This window comes from Thermobia domestica, chromosome 7, assembly GCF_964235325.1.
Source record: "Thermobia domestica chromosome 7, izTheDome1.hap1.1, whole genome shotgun sequence".
In the NCBI taxonomy this organism is placed as follows: domain Eukaryota; kingdom Metazoa; phylum Arthropoda; class Insecta; order Zygentoma; family Lepismatidae; genus Thermobia; species Thermobia domestica.
Window position 1 is genome coordinate 235,040,463 of NC_137460.1, and position 17,596 is coordinate 235,058,058.

Sequence of the window (17,596 nt, forward strand, 5' to 3'; positions counted from 1 at the left end):
CTTTTTCAAAAATTTCAGTACTTCTAGTGAAATGATATCTTTAGTTTTACGTCCCACGGTTATGCCGGTTAGGCTAAAGGAGACGGTGATGATGAGAAATGAATGAAATGGTGGAGTGAAGAAAGTGGGAGGAAACGGGAGAACCCCGAGAAAACCCACGCACACGGTGTTTGTCCACCACAAAGTCGAACCAGGGACCCCAAGCACTGGAGGTGAACGCTCTACCACTGAGCCACCGCGCCCCCACAGTACTTCTAGTATACCCCTAAACATGTAATAAAGAACTAATGGCCATGTTTTTTTAAAATATTCAATTAGAACTGGACAATTTACACAAAATTTGGAATCGACAAATGGAAATGGCACGTTTCTAGCACTTGTAGGTTCGAGATGTCATTGTTAAAGTATTGGAGACAAACATATAAACTTTTCTTTGAGGAGAAACATATACGCGTAAATCTAGTATTTTAATATATAGATAATAAGTGCAATAGTTTTATTTTCGAGTGCTATTTTTTTAATATTCGCAATATTGAAATTTTTGAACTTACATTTTTCGCGTGTTTGAAAAAAAAAAAGATATATCATTACTAGTAAAATTAACCTAATACAAACATTAATTTTTTCAATTTTTCCGGAAAATCGAAAAAAAGTCTTTTTAAAAAAAAAAAAAAAGGTTCAAAATTTCCGGAAATTTGACATCAGTAGTTCAGATACACTTGTACTTTGCCCAGCATTAAACTCTGATCTTAGTTCCGACGCAGTACGCTGCCTGTTCTGTTTTACCAGTCTGCCCAGCCTACGACGTCCGACATCTGTAATGAGGTGGGGGCGCCCAACCCCTCGAAATTTGGACGTCTTATCCCCTTGGTTTCGCCACTTGTTGAAGACAATCACCTCAGCACTCCTCGAACACCTGACAAGTCCTGCAGTTTCCGAAATTCTCGTGCCGAGTGTCTCTGAGTGAGTACTTTCTTCAAAATAATATTAAAAATTATAGAAAGATTTTTGAGACATTCGAGTCGAGTCGAGATTTTAACCAGCTGTCTCGACTCGACTCGAAAACTCGAGTCGAGAAATACGTTTGTCTCGACTCATCTCCAATTTTACAGTGTGTGTCTCGACTCGAATTCGAGTCGAGTCGAGTCGAGATTCGAGACATGTCTCGACTCGTGCGCATCCCTATCACACACCATATTGAGTCTTTTACAGTGGCGGCTAATGTTGGTGTTGCAGCGTTGCGCAATATTTCAAGAAAAAAATATTATTAGCAATAGTAGTGAAGAACAGGAAAATACTTTCTAATACTCCCATATATACTTGAAATAATATATATATATTTTTTACTTCTGTAACTGTCCGTTTCGTTAATCCGTTTTAAAAAGCGAGAAATAATCCGTCACAGTGTCTCTAATTTATATTGTGTTGCAGCGAGCATACAACGACCAGATTCCTTCAGCGTGGGAATTGGAGCAAATGTTAAGTCTCTTTTCCACTATCGCAGAAGTTAAAGGGCCTGGTCGTTGCAGTGCTTCTGCAACACAGTACGGTTTCCAGTGAATGAGACGGTTTTTCGCGCTAAATAAGCTTTCTGAATTTTATTTCACTAGCAATTAATAAATTTGAATTTGTTTTTATGTATTCATATTTTTAAATTACGGTACTTATACTGAAGCAAATCAATATAATGACAATGAAAAAAAAGTGATAGCAGAAAGAAAATATGTAGTAGAGCAGAAATCAGATGAAAGTAGATCCGCATTTACAAGTAATTCTTAGCTTCTATAGATAATGAAGGTTTCTTCTACAGTAATTTGTGAACCAAATATTAATAAGTCAATATGCAGAATCCCTCCCCCTCTGTGGATAGTATTTTAGTATTATATATACATATTTCTTTTATAAAATAAGTATATTTTATACTCTTGATAAAACTGTATGGTGGGGAACGCCACATTGAATTTGGGACTAGTTAGCAATGCTCAGAGGCGTAGCCACGACGGGGGGTTCACCGGGTTCGAACCTCCCAAAAATTTTGAGACGACTAACATTTGTAGACTTTCCTAACGAACTATACTTGTTTAACAGAGAAATGATTGATGTACGCTAAATATTTTATTTTACGCCTCATCATGTACTCTTTCTTTTCTTATACAAATAATTGTTCTATTATTTTTTTCTAAAAATATAGGTGACAGTAATTAAGAATTACTTATCTTTTCGGGTACAGTATAAGACAGGTTCGTCATTACGTAGACGTATTGGACCTTCCTCAAATGCTTTGGACCCCTCCCAGCTCATGTTGTTCCTATATCTGGCAGGTTTCAAGGTTGCTTTCCAGAACGTTGATAAACATTGTTTCGCCTCATGTGGAAATATATTGTGTTCATTGTGCATTGCGTAACAACCAAGACGGATGATTTGAATGTAGCTTTTTCTTTTACGCCATATGTGTGTGTCTGTGTGTTCGTGTGTGTTGATATATGAATAGAGTTGCCAACTCTGTAAAATAAAAAAAAAACGGCACTTCCTCAAAATTCTCTATGATATAGGTCTCAGCGTGAAGTATCTCTGTTCGGACCTATCCATGGAAAGGAAATGTGCTATTGTGAACAAAAGTGCATTAACACATATATTCTGTATGTCCTTAGAACATTCACTAATAAGCTTAATAGATACATTGTGCTATAAATTAGAAAATGACATTGATCAATCGGCATTGATCAATTTATTGTATTTACCAGTAACTACCATTTCTTTAAAATTATCGAAACAGATGAACAAAATTATAATAATCTTTACGTGACAATTTTGGATTTGGAAAATGAAATTCACTCTTTAAACATATAGTCTCTACTTCAACTATAGGAAATTGCTTTAAGAAGTCCTTTTCCACTCTTAATAAATGTATAAAATTCCTTGAAAGTAAATTTCAAAATTTTCCTGATACAGTCCCTGTCATCTCTCTCAAATTTTCTAAACAGGTGAACAAAATATATTAATCGTTGATAGATGGTGAAAGGTAACAGTTTCGAGTTTACAGAATGACAGCTACTTATGAATATCTATACTTCGAACTAGATACAAATTTGAACAAAAAAAACGGTTATAAAGGGGCCGGTGAGAAGTTTGTACCCTCACCGGCTTTAATCAAAAGAACAGCATTTTTTCCGGCCAGGCCAATGAAAAGCCGGCCAGTAGACAACCCTATGTATGAATATGTAACATTCGCAATTGATATACCAGTATATCTTTGGTATCAGCTGTTTTGGTTATTAGTTATTAGTAGGGCCCGGATAATTATTTAATTACATATTTTTGTAGGGGTTATATTTTTATACCAAATCAGTGTAATAATGTCATTTGTGACCCATAGTGCCGAAAAACACCCGTTTGAAAGTACATATATTTACATATTTTACACTTATGTACATATAATTACATATTTTACTCATGAGCACATAATTTTACATATTTCTTGATATTTTCATGTTTTATAAAAATTTTTCATACAAAAACTGTTCAACAATAGAGTGAAAAGAAGAATACACTCTCCTCTCTTTGAATTTAAAGTGCTTGCTTTATTTTTAATTTTTAGTTTTTATTTTTTATTTATTTATTTATTGTTTCACTGCGTTACACCCTTTTAAAATAGTATTGAAGCGTAGGTTGGCGGATTGATAGGGAGAGTTGTACACAACCTTATTTGATTAGCAATCTTATACTCTCGGTCGCGGTAGTAGCGCCCACATCCTTACGTGAGAATAATGCAATCGAATTACTATCGCGACGCGGTTTTACGATTGCCTATCGTGTTGTTATCGCAAACTCGTCCCACTAATATTTTCCTTCGGCGAAAAATATTAAATCAGATGGGGAAGTTTGCATTTACGCAATTGGTAATACTGAACTCTTGATTCACAAAAGTGAAGCACCTGCCGCCACAAAGCATGCCGTAGGGAAAGTGTGAGCTATTTTATCGAATATTTAATCTCCTGTGCTGTCAGAAAATCCTGTTTCCAAGATACCAAAGGACAAAACCCCGTTGTCAATAAGATTTAAGCATTTCACGGAAGAGTTTGAGCATTTTTCCACCAATAGAAAAGTGCTTATTGCCAGGTTTGTGAGAAGGGTGTCTCATGCGCTCAACGTTCCCAAGTTGTGCAACACATATCCACATCACGCCATCAGACCCGAGCTTCAAAACCTAAACCACAAAAGCAGTTGCTAGTAACTGAATCTCAAGCTCAAAGTAGTTCAGGGCCACGGAAGTCTCACTTTTCAAGTGATCTGTGCCGTGCTATGCTATGTGCTGATATCCCTATTTGGAAACTAAACAATACAGAACTTCGTGAATTTCTGCAACAATACACACACGAAACAGTTCAGTGGCGTAGCAGCTGACCCTGCAACCCCCGCAGTGCGGGGGGGCCCCACGTATAGGGGGCCCCGAAGTCTTGCGATGAATAAAGATTTAAAGAAGTAGAACTTCAATCTTACTTCTATCGGCTTTACAACTAGGGCCCCTTCTCTGTACATTGCGGGGGGCCCCGCAAAAGTGTGCTACGCCACTGAAACAGTTCCAGATGAATCTACAATCAGAAAGCATTACGTGCGTGACTTATATGTGGATACAATGAACTCTATTGGTGGGGAAATCGGTGATGGTCCTATTTGGGTGTCAATTGACGAAACAACTGATGTAGAGGGGCGACATGTTGGTAATGTTGTAATAGGTTTGTTGAAAGATAATGAATTCAGCGAGTCTGTCCTGTTAACTAGTGATTTGTTGCCGCGATGCAACCATCAAGCCATTGCAAAACTCTTTAATGATGCTATGGGACTTTTGAGGCCTGATGGTATCAAGCATAACAATGTTTTCCCTCTAGTGACTGATGCAGCACCGTACATATGCAAAGCTGCAAAAGCGTTGCAAGAATTGTATCCGAAGCTATTACATCTAACTTGTCTTGCCATTTTATCGTGTTGCAGAATGTGTTCGTTCTAGATTTCCACATGTGGATGCATTAATTTCAAATACAAAGAAGGTATTTTTGAAGGTTCCCAGTAGAGTTGAGAACTTTTAAGAACTGTTCCCTGAACTATCTCCTCCTCCTCAGCCGGTACTAACGAGTGGGGGAAGCTGGATTGATGCTGTGTGTTACTATGCTACGAACTTTGATGCAGTGAAACAAGCGTTACAACATTTTGATTCTGAAGATGCATCTTCCATAGAAATAGCGAAACAAATGTTTGATGACGGGAAGTTGAAGCATGATATTGCCTACATTCAGAGCAGTTTTTCGTGTCTCAGTAATACTATTGAATCCTTGGAGAAATCATCATCTACTCTTTGAGACAATCTTGAAATTGTTCGCTCAACAGTTGTTTCTCTGGTAGGTGTGAAAGGATCGGTTGGGGATGCAGTGAATAAGAAGATAGCTTTCGTTTTGGAGAAAACTCCAGGCTATAACACAATCTGTGCTATTAGTGGAGTGTTAAATGAAGCTAAATCCGATGTTGTGGCTATTGAATACACACCTTCTGATTTGTGCAAGTTTAAATATGCACCAATTACTTCGTGTGATGTTGAACGATCGTTTAGTCAATACAAAGCTCTGTTGCGTGATAACAGGAGAGGTTTTGTGTTTGAAAATTTGAAACACATTTTCGTTCCTTACTGTTACGGAGATTGTCTGTTGAAATAGTGAAAAGACTAATTGAGAATGTTTTGTTCTTCACGATATATTTTACTAAAATGTTTTGAGTGTGTAAGGTACGGGAAGGTCCTATAACGCTGGACGCCCATTAGAAGTACAATGGCATAAAGTTTTCGTAAAAATTACTTCCTAAACAAGGTTAATGAAGATTAATTATAGAGGTTAGGCTATTTTAGGTTAGGTTAGTATCCTTGTACAGGTAGGTGGGCCAGTGTTCTAGAATTCTCCCGTAATGTACAGTTGAACGATCTTTGGATGATTTCTGAAAAGTATAAATATGCAGCAAGACTTCGTGTGGAGTGAAACGACCATTTAGTACATAGAAACTTTTTTATACGCGATAACAAGATAAGTTTTCTGACTGAAAATTTGAAACTCATTCTGTTTCTTAGTGTTGCGGAAATCATGCTGGAAAAGTAACAGGTAGTAAACATTGTAATTGAATAAATATTGTATTTACTACATTAAATGTAGAAAACGTACTAGAAAATGCTGGTATTTTCATTTTACATATTTTGCTCTTTTAGAAGGGTTTTATTACATATTTTTGAGATTTTATGTGCATATATATGTACATATTTTCGTTGTTTTTAGTACATAATTATCCGGGCCCTAGTTATTAGATTTAATTTTACTCTGTGTGCTTTAATTCTGTACATAACCTACAAATTCTGAATTAATTGCATACCATGACTTCTGTAAATAACTTACAAAAAAATTGCCCAGCTTTCAACCGAGGAAAAACTTACAATTAAGGCTTAGACAAAACAAGCAAAGTGCAATTTAGAAGAGTGTTCGAAGAAAACGGTTTAAATTTACAGGACATCTTATGGCAGTAATGTTGTATGCACTAGATACATTTCCACAATTTATTTTAAATTTTCCTAGATAAATTGTGAATAAAGCGTGTTCAATGTACATTTTTTATATAACAATCTCTGCTACGAACTCTCTTCAGTCTACACTGAAGAGGAATTCGGATCACTGTCAGGGACTGGGTTTGCTAGAATGAATTGTTCACAATAATCTAGAAAAAATATTTAGTGAATCTACAAAGCTTCTGAAATTAATATTAACTAGGCGTCAGTAAAAGAAGAAAAGTTTTTTTTCACATCAAAAAGAATTGACACTTTTAAGAAATTGAATGTCCCAAGAAAGGTTATCATCATTGGTTATGCTTTCCATCGAAAAAGACCTGACAATGAAAATACTAGAGTTCATCCAGCATGTATTAGTCAGATTTGTTCCAATCAAAGAGAGAAGAATGAACTCACTAATTAATTAAGGTGATTAATCGGATTAAATGTTCTGCATTTTTTATTTTTTAAAAACAGAATTTTATTTAATTTAACATGTTGAAATGCACCTTGTCACAAATACAGGTACATGTTCCATTATATAAAATTTGGAGGTTCGGTGCGCAAATGAAGGAACTCCCACAATGAAAAACGTAGGATCTCTCTCCCCATCAGCCATGCATAAAACTGACCATTAATAATCAAGCCGTGCATTAAAGTCTATGAGACGTCAACTAGGTTAAGCAATATTTAAGAACAACGTATGAATATCTATATAATGTTTTAATTGAGATCAACTCTAAAACTGTTAACAGCCTTTTTTCAAATTACATGTTACAATTGGAACGTATTCATTACGTATTATCTTCTTCTTTATATTTGTATATAATTCTCATACTTCATCATATTATTTAAATCATACTTCATCATTTATTTCACATATCGTATTTCTTTGAGGGCTGTTTCATGAAACTAGAATTAAATTCTCACTAATATATGTATATAGACAATCAATACTAATATATAAACAAAATACTAACCTAGTTGCTCCAGCTCGAACTGATTTTACTTATTTAGTTTTCAGCTGATTATTAAATTTTAAATAGAGGCCTAAACATAAATACAATCATAGTTGGTTTTAGCTTTCGACATTGGATCCGAGGCTTTACTCGTTTACAGATACATATTTCTAGTATATCTATTGTCAATCAAAATCACAAATGTCTTCTTCACCATATTTGATAATATCAATTTTTTTTTAAATTTCGATTCGAAAAATGTTTTAATATTCTTTTAGATTTTAATTTAAAGATCATCTGATGCAGACCGGTATGCCTCTCAACATCTTCCAAGAATCGTGTAATGCGACTGTTCAGCTATAAAATAGAGGCGCATTACAATGTCACATAGCATTTACTGATTAGCATTTATCTCAAGTTATTATGATTAGTCAATGAGTCCACTTTATATCTTCTGTCTGCGATCGTTCGTACTGCAACACCCGAAACCACAATCCACCGGCCGCCACTGGTCTCTTAAGCAGAAATTTATCACTGTGCGATACGCCATCATGAACTCCATCCTGTCCATCCTCGCTTCGCCTGCTATTCACTTTATATTGCTATTCTTTGCCACCTGATTATTCGGATTTACTTTTGCTAGGAGACTACCAATTCCATGCTCATTTACTTCACATCTTTCCAGGGCCGTGCCGTGGAAATCAGCGCCCGGGGCGAGAGTATACGACGGCGCCCCATACATTGATTCCAAGCATTTTTTCTATCTTTTTATCTTTTTTCTCCCGAATTTTCGCCCCTTACTTTGGCAACCGGGGCCGTCGCCCCGCTCGCCCCCCACGGCACGGCCCTGCATCTTTCCATCCTTCACTGCACAATAAAACCTTTTGTTTCTAATAGGGCTCCTTACGCCCTCATCAGCCTAGAGCTGCCCCTAAGCAAAAGATAACACTCATTTGTTTTACTATTGTACCCTATGTTTTCCCGTGTAATGCGCATCGCCCCATCTATCATTCTCATTCAATTTGGCAGTCTAACATTTCAAAATTACTCGATTTAATGAGTAATCATGCATATGTATAGTAACGTTTCATTTTTTTATCTATGTGTATGATTTTTCTCTATCTTAATTTCTATGCTTAAATTGTTTTCATATTTTGCTTTATTAACTCACTTATGTATATCTATGTAGATTTCTAGCATTTCCTTGTTTATTCTATTGTTCCGAAACCCAATAGAGATACTGTACATCTACCATTCACATATGACTATGATCGAAATAATCAAAATGTCCTAGTTCCGATAATAAATTAATAAGCCCTTTCTTAGCTCACCCATTCATCACTCCTGTATCACACAATTCCTTTACTTCAGTGATAAATTCAACCATGTTCAAGGGGGACTGAGCACCCTCTAAAATAATGTTATATATGCGCTTCCCCTAGAATATCTATAATTACACATGCATTGAAATATTTGTTTTGTTCTGTTTATTCTTTTTATTGGAAATAAAAGCCTTAAAAGCAAGGATTTTTAAAAGAATAAAATTAGTTTCTTCTTTTGCCCAACCTAATTGTTGTAATTACGCACACAAACGCTTTACAACGTTAGTCAGAGAAAAATGGCAATATGTTGGTTATTGCAATCGACCAGACAATAAGTCGCGAGTTTTGTTGCGACAAATTCCTGTTGCTCTATTGCAACCTAGAACAGAGCCTCCTTAAATTTTTATTGCCCTCCCCTTGTACAAAAGTCTGAATTCAACACTGTTTCACTTCTCTCATCTAAAACAGGATATAGTCCTTCAAAATGACGCTAGACTCTGGCTAGCACTTAAAAAAAAAGAACAGCGGAATATGCAATATACGTGTAACATTCATAAACATTATTATTTTTTGTTGAAAGTCGAGTGTTGAAACACAAATGAGTATTTTCTTTTAACTTAACTGTAATATTAAAACTCAGCTTAATGAATTTAACGCACAGATAGTGTACTGCGTATTCCTGGATGATGTGATCTTTTGTAATTTTAGTTGATGTCAAATTCTACTGGCGTAGTGACACGCTTTTGTTGATTTTTCAAGTCCTTTTGACTTGTGCCGCGTATTTTTAAACAGAGAAATTACTTAATAACTGCTTATTTAAAAAAAAAAAAACACTGTGAACTGCTTGGTCAGAACTGCTGGTGACTTTGGAGATCCCATAGAAGATATTACTGGCCAAGTAAGTGACTGTTTTAGTTTTAAGAACCTAAATGAAGTTGATAATGTCAATATTCAGTCTATCGAAATTCCGTTGAAAATAAATGTTATTTATATTTCTTTCCAAAATAATAGCTTCCGTACGTAACTAGAGTCAGCAATTGTGGTTTACTAACAATCTCAGATATTTACAAACCATGTTAATACTGAAATAAGGACCTTTCTACTAGATTTAATCATATAAATATGAGATAAATAATTCGGGTTCTTTACCACTCGTTCGAATTTCCAACTTCTGCATTTAAAGGAATGCCAAATTACACTAGTAAGTGACAGTCATTTTATGGTTTTATTTCAATCAAACCTAAATCGTTTTCATATTTCAAACGATAGTGTTCCTCATACAGTGCCGGTGCTGAAAAGACTTATTAAACTGCAACTAAAAATATTCATATACAGGTGCGGATCTAGAAGGTAAAAACTGGGGGGGGGACAGCCAGAACCCAGACTATGATAGGTACACCACGATTTTACTATAAGCTTCAAAACTATATAAATAATAGGCTAACATATTTTCGTCACTTAAAAATCTGGGGGGGGCCTAGGCCCCCCGGTCCTGGGCTAGATCCGCCACTGTTCATATATACCATTTCAAAAAGGCTAGAATTTAGAAATATTGTAAATGATTTGAGCGATTTTTTTTTAAGTTTCAGCGTTCAGTTGTGTCAAGTAAACGCTCAGTTCTGTCCAATAAGTCTACAGGAAACTTAATTGTTTCGTGTACACTGTTATCAGATTTGTTTTATTTATACCGCTCCGACTGTTTAGAAACGGTTCTTTTTTTATTTGGGTTGCAAATTTTTTCAGAAAGTGCAAGAATTTTCAAACTAGAATTCTTTGAACTAAACATTTTCGAACTAAAAATATACAGATACAAAATTCCCAATCGTGATCAATTTTTGTAACTAAAAAAATTGTGAGGAAATTAAACAAAGATTTGAATCTCTGCAGATTCAGTCAATCAGATTGCATCAAGAAAAACTTTCCAACAATTATCTGTGAAGTATTACTAAAGTTCAAATTGTGAAATTGTAATTATTACGCATTAATAGGATTCAATAATTATCTGTCATTTCAAATCCTAATTTTTATAACAATGACTTACAATTCTGAAGGTTCAAAAATTTAACAAATTAAAAATTTAAAAAATTAAAAAGTTGATGAAACAAATATCAAGCTGAAAATTTTACGCAAAGGTTTTAAAACCTTTAAAGCAATTTAATATAATGATTAAAAATGATCAGCCAATCAAATTGTACTAATAACTTTCCATGAATGACAGATTATTGCAGTAACTATAATCCTAAGGTGAAACCTTTTCAAATTAAATATTTAAAAACAAAAATTTTCAAGCCTTGATCAAAATTTTTTACAAAACTTATCAAAACTTTTTTGGAAAAAAATAAACAATAATTTGAAGTTATCAGCTAATAAGATTGAAACTGATTAGGAATAAATGTACACTATCAGTCGTAAATAAAACACTAAAATTTTTCAAACTAAAAATTGAGAAACAAAAATGTTCAAACCGTGATCAAAAATTTTAACAAGACTTTCCAAATAATTTTGAAAGAAATGAACGGATATTTAAAAGTGATCAGATGAGAAGGTTGCATGAACAATAACTTTTTACCAATGACCTTAAACTATGCGTTTTAAGCAAAGTGCAAATTGTGAAATTGTCTTCGTCGCGTATTCATCGGTTTTAATAATTACATATCAGAAGTTAAGTCCCAAATTTTTATACCAATGACCTTAGACTATCAGTCGTAACTAGAATCCTAAGCTTCAAAAAGTGAAATTGTAGATGTATAATAATAGATTAGAATAACTATCTATCAGTTTCAAGCCCCAAATTTGGAGTTAGGGACAGAGAAAAGCAAATCGGAGTTCACTAATAATAATTTTCGAGCAATGACCTTAGAGTACGTATGAATCATGACTACAAATCCTAAAGTTCGAGGTGTTGAAAAATACTATCGTATATCAACTGGTTTTACTCGTTTATCAGGTTTCTTTTCTTGAATTTTGATTTCATGTTCTAAATTTGAAGACAATCACATGGTGTGATCAGCCAATCAGATTCCACAAAAATTTCCTCGAATTACTTTAGACAAAAATTCTGAATTTTTGCAGTGCAACGTTGTGAATCAGAATCAGAAATCAACCAATCAAGTTGCACCAACGACCTTAGACCATGAGTTGTGCTTTAGTTCAAAGTTTTAAAATGATAAATTACGTGAAAATCTTTCAAATGTGAATTTTGACATTTTACCATTAAAGGAAATAAATTAAATAATCGAACTTTACAAAAAGTATATACACTGGAGGCCATTATCAATTTTTATATTTGGCTATTTAAAAGTTTCGGATTAAATGTATTCTGTGAAGTTTAGAATGTATCTCAAGATAAGTGGAACCTTGTAGGAAATTCATTAAAGACGCCGCGCTAACGGTAAATTACGTTATTGTACTGGTTATAGATAATATATATTGTTATGGTTATATATGTTAACGGGGTATAGAAAGTGTCCTGTTTTTAATTGCTACATGGAGAAAGTAGGTTCTAAAAAGGTGTGAATTAGATTTGGGATGTGAACATTTGGCATGTTGTTGACCCTTGATGTGGCAGCAGGACCATGGTTCATGGCTTGGGAAAGGCCCGTGGGTCCCCAGGGACCTCCTATAGCCCCTGAGCCCTAAAAACTATGTCCCTGAACACTATGTGTAGGAACGTAATAATTGTTTTTTTTGCTTCGATACGAAACTTGTTGTTCCCTGACTTTCCACTTTCGATCCTGAGTACAATATAAAAATTAGTTGTTAAAACTTGATTCCTGTAGCCCTGAATCCTCAGGGACTATAAAAATATGCCTTTGAAGACTGTGTGTGAACGTAATAATTATTTTTTTTTCGCTCCGATGCGGAGCTCATTGATCCCCGACTTTCCAGGTTTGATCCTAAGTAGTGTATAAAAATTAGTTGTTAAAACCTGATCCCTGCAGCCCTGGGTCCCAAAATGTAAGAAATTATCTCTGTAGCCCTAGGTCCTCAGGGACCCTCAAAATGGCCTTCTCATGACCCCTATGTGTGTTACAGACGTGCACAGTAAGTGCTTAGCTATGGTATTAGAAATTGTTTCGTACGAATAAAAAGAATGGGAATCGAACCCTGTGTCTTTTACCCTCGTCTTCCCTATGGAAAGTCGAATGAGAAACATTGTTTCGTACGAATAAAAAGAATGGAAGTCGAATGCAGGTTATGGAAGGAAGGAAAATATTGTGGATTCTCCGTCTGAAAGACGTCGCGAACGTGTGCGGTGTAAATATCTATTTCTTTTTTCATTCATTTTTTTCATATGCTTGATGCTGGTTCATATACCAAGCATGGTCTTCATACCTCCTCCTCGGGTGAAGTCAGGAGACTAACTAGAAGCTAAGAGGAAAGCTTGCTATTCTGTGAAGTGAAAGTGTTTATACGTGACGTCAGCTATTTCCTACGTGACAATGCCATTGACCGAACTTCAATGTCCGTTAACGAAAAATGCGTATGAAAATTCGTTTTATTCACGCTGGCCTCTTGTATTTCATTCACCCCTTTCTCTTTTCTTCTGCATACTGCATGTGAGTGATCTACCAGTACGTTGCAAGCTGAGAGTGAAAGGGTTAAGGTGAGGAAGCAACTCTGTGTGTTACATGTGAGGAGAAAGTGTTACTGGCAATAGTATGCACGCAGCTTCCCCTCTCTCTCCTTTTGCATACTGTATGATGCGTACATGCAGACAGCCTTCTCCGTCTTCCTCTGTGTACTTGTGAACACTGTCTGATGACCTGGGCTTACATACTTTACTTTTCTATTGCAACCAACTTTCATCTTGGTAGAGAGAGAGAGATGATTGGAAATTGTTGTTTGTTATTGAAAAGTAGATTAACATAATTGATTTTGAGAACACAGTAGTTGTAAAGCATTAAGAAAATTGACAGTATCACCATTTCTATTCAACAGATTAACGGCCATGCATTAGAATGAAATTTTATCATACAAGCTGTACATGAAGCCTAGGTACAAATCGGAATTTCAATCTATGAAAAACATGTCTGCAATAATGTAAATGTCAGTTTGAAATTTTTTCCAGACAAGATGTATATGCAATCTCTTATTTGCACTAAAAATTTGCAATATGTGAAAAGTCTGATGTCGTCTATGAATTTTTGAAGAGAAAATATTAAGTAATGCTGGATGAATGACTTCCCATTGTTCTTACAAGTTTTATAAACACTGATTTTCCTTTCTTCCTTATACTCTGATATTTAGCTGTGGTATACAGTGTATGTGTGCTAACGATTTTTTGCGATTTATTCTTTGAAGTTGTTTTTTCTTCATTCTGGTCTTTTCTATAAAAAGGCGTTAAGAAGAAGTTTACAATGTTTGAAAAATAATAGCATGATAATGTGGGAGTAAACGGGAAAGCTCCGGGAAAAATCACAGGGACAAACTCATTGTGAACTATAAACCTAGCTTGTTGAAAACCAACCTAGCATAAATTTATGCAGTAATAAGCTATATTTTTTGAAAAATTGTGGAATGTGATTGCGGTGAATGTAAAAGGAAACGAAATCTCCGAGAAAGCTAATAGGCACAACCCCATTGTATGGTATAAAGCTAAGTTGTTGCGAACCGTGTTATATTTATTTTACCATCTATGAAAAAGTAACGGGCAGAATTTAGGACGAAAAAGTTGAATTATTGTTATTTGTTGTTCAACACCACGGATGCATGAGACGTGGACCTACACTTTTTACCAAATAATTTTCAATTTGTTAATAGATAACTACATATTTAAAAAACTATATTTTTTGTATATTTTCACACTTTGTTCGTAGCGATTTTACCGATAATCCGAACCAGATAATATTTTGCTGTTTATGATTTGAACCCGGATCATTTCATACCGCAAGTGTGAAATATATGACTTACTGCACGCGAGTTTTAACGTTAAAGCAGTGCACTGCTTGCGGTACTACACCCGGTCTGAATCCGGCTTTTGATGTTGGGTCTTTAAGGCAAGGACGCGATGCATAGGCGCTTTTTCCCGGATTTAAATTTGGATTTCTACGGTAAAGGCGCAAACAATACGCGGTATTGCCGAGGTTTAACGCCAAACGTTCCCTCCCCCGTTTCTGCAGGGATTGATTTACGATATAGATCCTTCCGCCCGGTTCCGAACTTTATATTTTACTGCAGAATACACGATGAATAGATGCCTTTGCAGAGGTACAAACTTAAATTTCTTACTGCAGAACACGCGTACATTAAACACTTTTGTTTGTTTTTTTCATATTATTTACAATAATACTCGTTAAAAATTCCTAGGAAAGTAGAATAGAAAATACTAATTATTTGTTATTTCACTTCGGTACGAAGCTCAGATTATGTACTGGGGGCACCTCACCCCGTGATTGCTCTGTACCTCGAATATTTCGAGAGGAAAAGATTAACAGAATTTGCAAAGTTAGAAGTAAGTTATGTTTTGTTATACCACGAGTATTAAAATTATTTCTCTCGTAATAAATTACTCAAACACTAAGTGTGAGCGAAATAAAATTTTTGCTGGGAGGGGTCCAATATTATAAGTGAAGTAAGAAAATACTATTAAAATTATTCGAACTGTTTGTGTATTTTACAGAGTGCTTTGATACGAATTTCGGATTATTTTTAACAGAACACTTAATAAGTGTGATCCTATGAAGAATGTTATAGCACTATTATTCGTGGTGGATATATACTAGATTTTGTATGTGATTAGAAGTCCCGGGACCGATGACGGTGGTATGGCATACAAGGCACATTCATTATTAAATCCGTATAATTGTTTTTAAATGTTCATTTATTTACAATAATTTTAAAAATGGTCATTAGGTATAGAACTAGTTTACATAACTTAACATGGAGATTGCATGTACGGACATCCGACCTGAACAGCACTTCACAGTAAACTGAACAGTAGTTAAAAAATTGAGACACCAGGTGTCGCTACTAGCAGTGTCGGCATACATGATAGGACATGTCGGCATACATGATACGAGGTGATTTAATAGTTATTTATTCGGTCCTGATATCGCTTCCTTATACACCGTCACACGTACAAGATCAAATATTGACTTCCCACTGCCTTTTAAGCAATTGTTTATAAATAAAAAATATTCGTGATGAATTTTAAAGGAGATAAGATTTTTTATTGAGATATATTATTATTATTATTATATTCTAGTGAGCTAATCCTTGACGTAGCATTAGTGGGAGCGGCAGTAGCAGAAAAAAGAAATTCTCTTTTAAGGAGAAATATCAATTTTGCTGTTTTTTGAACGGCCAAAGTACCGACATGGGCACGTCATCTTCTTGTTTTTAGATTTAGCAGAGAATAACCAGAGATTAAGAAGTGTGTATTATATATTTCTCATACTTACTGAATTTTTAAAAAAGAAATCATACATTTTGCAATTTTCGCTGGCTTATTTTGAATTATTATTATTGAACAGAGAGAGACTTTTTAAATTGTAGTTATTTTTCTGCATAAACTAATTTGATTGCTGTCTTTCTCTTATACTTCATTATTATTATTTAACTGAAGCCTGAAAATAAATAATTAATACTTATTTTACACAATATTTAACTGTAGCTTGAAACTAAGTGATTAGTCTCTTTTTTAAAATTTTAGTCACTCTTCTGCATAAACTAATTTGATTGCTGTCTGATCCTCTTTTTCTTATATTATTATTATTTAACTAAGGCATTAAAATAAATGATTGTTCTCTCTTTTACACAATATTTAACTGCTCTTTGAAAATAATTGATTGCTTTCCTTCTCACATACAATATTTAACTGTTGCTTGAAAATAACTGATTCGTCTCTTTTTAAACATTATTACTAAAGTGAACTTGATAACTCAAAATAGTTGTTTCTCTTATCTCTGTTTTAGATGGACTTCTTCTGCCCACCAGAACAGCACAAACTTATGGATGTACTCTACTTGCAGGATCTCGTGCCAGCCTGAACGATTACCCTAGAGCTTTTAGCGTTTGGAATGCCGTAATGGAGCTGGAACGATTGGGGCATCGGGGATCGGAGGTGTGACGCACTGCTTCGCGCCCTTCGTGTTTTCGAAAGTAATGACATGAATTTTCCAGCACTGTGTATCCAGTGCTGATATTTTAGATCTGTTTGTCCACGGATTTTTATGTACATATGAAACTTGTGATCAGGCTCAGTGAAAACATATATTTAGTGTCTTGTGGGGAAGGTCAGGTAGACAATATAAAGGATACGGAGATGTCATATTTTTTCGATTTCGGGGCGCGGTTTGTTTCGGAAAAATTCTTAATCCCGCCTCAAAACCCCATAATCGTGACCCCTCAAAAATCTTGAGTAATAATATAAATCAACTCACTAATGATGATTTAGCATTTTAGATGGGTTTGGCGATCTAAATTCCATTGAAGAAGAAATTAGGAGATTGGTTGAAAATGTAGACAAAGCTGTGGTTATACCCACGAAAGAGGTCCACGGACAAAATCCTCTATACAACCCCCCTCCTCAACATTGTGTACAGGATAATCATGATTATGGGAACCAATCTCATCATCAGCCTGGCCGTCATAAGACCCTGATCCAGCATTGGTAGGATATCGGAGCAATAATAGTAATAGTACAAGTGAAACTAGTAGTAGTAGTAGTAGTAATACAAGTGGTAGTAATAGTAATAATAATAATGACGGGCAAAATCAGAAAAATAGTAACTTCG